The sequence below is a fragment of the Suricata suricatta genome, chromosome 1 (assembly GCF_006229205.1).
Source record: "Suricata suricatta isolate VVHF042 chromosome 1, meerkat_22Aug2017_6uvM2_HiC, whole genome shotgun sequence".
NCBI lineage: Eukaryota > Metazoa > Chordata > Mammalia > Carnivora > Herpestidae > Suricata > Suricata suricatta.
In genome coordinates, this window is record NC_043700.1 from 154,984,391 (window position 1) to 154,988,409 (window position 4,019).

A 4,019-nucleotide genomic window follows, 5' to 3' on the forward strand; every position below is an offset into this window, starting at 1 on the left:
CGGAGTCGCCAGCCCGGCCCAGCATTGTCCCTCCTTTCCTCTGCTCTGGTTTCTCCGCCCACTGCTCGCGGTCGCACCCCCGGACCCGGAGCCTGCCGGAGCCGGCCCCACGGAAGCCGCAGCCCCGGCTCCGGGGCCGCCCGGGCCTGCTGAGCGGCTTCGCTGCTGTCGGTGTCCGCACCGGCGGGGGCTGCCCGGGCGCTGAGCTCTTCCTCGCAACTTTTCTTTGCGTGGGGATGGAACTTGTGCCTTCCGGCAGCAGGTTCTTTAGTCAAAGACTCTTCTCCTTTCTGGAGAGGATGATTTCTAGGGCCAGATGGTTCTTGCGGGCTGTCGATTTTTCCTCCCATCCCAGTTTCGTTCCTCGGCTCCAAGAATCGCTTCTCACATGGATTTGCAGTTATATCGGAGCATTAACCTCCCTCAAGCTCAGATAATAGGAAAACAACAACAAGAAGAAAGGGAGCTTTGGTGATGAGGGTTAACAGCTCTACATAGAGCTGAATTTGCCGTAACCTTAGAACTGCGGAAAGTTACCTCGATTTACCGGTGGGGGTTCTTTTGGGAGGAAAAAAAAAAAGACCCACACAACAAAACCAACCTACTAGGTTGCTAGGATCTATAAGATTAGGAAAAAAGTACTTTTTATTTTTTTAATGAAATGTAGTTTTGTTAAGCAGTATTCTGCCTAGCAGGTATCAACCATGTAGTTAATTTCTCCTACAGAACTCCTATGCCTTATAATTAGTTATAGCAACTTTTACTATTGATAAAAACAAGAAGAGTTTTTTTTCATCCTGAGCATTATTGCTATGCGATACTTGTCAATACTTGCAAAAGAAATCATTTAGAAACAGCACATCCCTTGTTAGAGACCTTATTTAGAAAAGGAATGTTTTCATAAGCATTCGTTTTTGACAGTTTCTTCTTGAGCAATACTTTGTAGAGTACTTGCATGTGCAAGTTACAAGCCTATAAACAAAGTAGCAGTGGGTGTGTTATTCTGTAGTTTTTTTTTTTTTTTTTTTTTTGCTACACATGATCAAAAATAGCATTACATCCTTTCTTCCATTCTGAGTTATTTTGTAAAATTATTTCTCTGGAAGAGTCAATTTTGTTGGAACTCCTGGCCCAGCGATTTTTTTTTTAAACGCAGTACTAACAACTTCCCAAAGGGTTCCTTGATGTACTCACTGTCTAGTAACTTTCAATGGTGTGGAGCATTATCATTTCACAGTCTTGGCAATAACAAGAAAGGAGAAACTATACTAGGGAAACTGAAAGCCAATTTCAGATAATAATGTTTGAGGAGTACTTTATTCCTCCCACAGAGTTTAGGACACACAGAAACATCTTCTTTTGTAGTAATCTTGATTGTATCTGGCATTGTTACACCTATATTCCTCTCCCCCCTTCCCCCTCCCCTTTGATCCTCTTCTGTGATGTCAGGCAAGGTTGCAGGCATAATCTTCCTTTCCATCTCATAATGTAGTAAGTAGGAGATTAAAACAAGTTTCCAAACTTCTATCTTTGTTACTTCCAGCTTAAACAATAGAGGAGAGAATTTCTGAACTTTTGAAAGAGCACAGTCAGAAAGAATTATCTTTGAAATATCTGGGCTATGCTTCCTGGAAAACATTTTTTTTCCTGTGTGCTTTTCATATTGTTTTAAACACCTTGTCTTACGTATACACATTGCCAAAATGCTTCTTGAGTTCGTGAACTGTCCCTTGAGATCCTTGGGAACTAGGACTGTCCTTCATTTTTGTGCACATACACTGTGTCACAATATATGTGTTATCTTAGGACTTTATGACAAAGATAATGTTCTGTGAAGACTGCTTCAGAGACTTAATATTTTTTTTCAATAAGCCCCTTTCTGAACAAGTTATATACCAAGACACAGCAATTAGTTCAGTGTGTAGGGGAAGCATCTAGGATGCTTTTTGTTCGTTGTGCAAAAACTGTAATTTGTTTATAATATCTGTTCCACAGACAACTTTTGTGATAGGGATAACTAATTGTCACAATTATTAGTGCTAGGTTTAACCTGTCAATAATATCTGTTGAGTATCCATTTATTTAGGGAATATTATGGAAAGATAAAGTTGAAATGGATGACAGTCATTGCTCTTAAAGATGTACAGTTTAATGGGAAGATGCAACATTATTATCCATAGGATAATAGTAACAGGTGCAAAGTGACTGCGACACAGGACTTGTGCCCAAATGGTAAAGGAATAGTGGTATCCTAGAAGAAATCTAGGTGAGATGGGAAAGTTTTCATTGATTTATATAGCAGGTTTTATATTTTTAAAGAAGTTTTAAAAGATAAAGTATGTTTGGGCGTTGGTTGGTTCTCTACTTGAACTGTTTTTATCTATAAAATATTTTTTGGGGGCAGAGCATATGTTCTGAATTTCAACCGTTGTTACCGCACTAGACGGCTGTCCATTTAACCCAGCTCACATGTCACCTTCTCGGCAAGCTCTTCTATTCTGATCATAAGCGATGCTCTTTCCTCTTGCTGTTATGAAACCTTTTACAGCACAAGCCATACTCTGACTTAAGTCTGGGTATGTTTGTATTTTCTTCATTAGATTGTAGACTTTGGTAAGAGACCATTGACAAACGTTGGAGGCCCCCCTCTTTTGCCTAAAGTACTCGAGCATTTTTGTTATCCCACCAGTATTCTGAATAAAACCATAAGCTTTAAAAAAGTTCAAATTGTTTTATTTGGAGAAAGTGTATATGTGTGTTTAGAGATCGAACCATGTTCTTCTTATCACCAGTGCTTCACATGCTATTGTAAAATATTGATAGGAGAGAAATGTACAGTTTGGGAATTAAAAATGCCCCCCATACACTTCCATGATCACATTATAACTATTGGTAATGGCTTGGTGTTTATTTTTCCAGGTCTTTCCCCTTCTTTTATTACCTTCTGGTAGGAATTGCCATAAACTATCATATTTGAAAGCTTTTTAAAAATTTTTTTATGTTTATTTATTTTTGAGTGAGAGACAGAGCGTCAGCAGGGGAGGGGCAGAGAGAGGGAGACACAGAATCTGAAGCCGGCTTCAGGCTCCCAGCTGTCTGCTCAGAGCCTGATGTGGGACTCAAACTTATGAACCGTGAGATAATAACCTGAGCCGAAGTCCAAAGCTTAACCAACTGAACCACTCAAGCGCCCCCATATGTGAAAGGTTTAATTAGTAAGTTGTGTTTATTGGGAATGGAGAAAGAAAATCAGTTCTTACACACTTATTATCAAATTCTCTGGGCTCAGTTCTGGTTCTTCTACTTTTCCTTGACATACAGGGCTACCACTAGTATGTTTGTGTTCAAAACCTTTTCAAAAACTGGTCAAAACCTGGGTCACTAAACAGGTTACCTACCTTTAGCCTTAAATATTTTTGGAGGACAAGGGCACCTGGGTGGCTCAGTCAGTCAAGCAGCTGACTTTGGCTCAGGTCATGATCTTGAGGTTGGTGGATTTGAGCCTCTTTTTTGGGCTCTGCGCTGACAGCTCAGAGCCTGAAGCCTGCTTCAGATTCTGTGTCTCCCTCGCTTTCTGCCTCTCCCCCACTCGTGTTCTGTTTCTCTCTCTCAAAAAATGAATAAAAACATTAAAAAAAGAAAAGAAAAAAATATTTTTGGAGTACATACTCTTAAACTTAATCTCTTCTCATTTCTTGATTCTTTTAATCTCTAGAGAGCATTAAGAATTGCTTTGAGATTGCCAACAGGCACTCCTCATAGTAGCCGAAGAAGGACTGTGGGAAGACATTTCTTCACGATTAAATCACATACACAGGTTGCATTCAAACCTTCTGTTGCTCATTCTAAAAAGGGAGCTACCGGGGCACCTGGGTAGCTTAGTTGGTTAAGGGTCTGATCTTGATTTTGGCTCAGGTCATGATCTCAAGGTTTGTGGGTTTGGGCCTCACATCGGGCTCTGTGTGGAGCCTGCTTGGAATTCTCTCTTCCTCTCTCTTTCTCTACCCACCCCCCCCCCC

At 40.6% G+C, this 4,019-nt stretch overlaps 1 protein-coding gene across 6 annotated transcripts in view; it reads left to right on the plus strand.

The window, feature by feature from the left end:
• FRYL (FRY like transcription coactivator) overlaps positions 1–4,019 on the plus strand; it is a 261,750-nt gene that overhangs the window by 623 nt on the left and 257,108 nt on the right. The gene's annotated exons all lie outside the window — the stretch shown is intronic.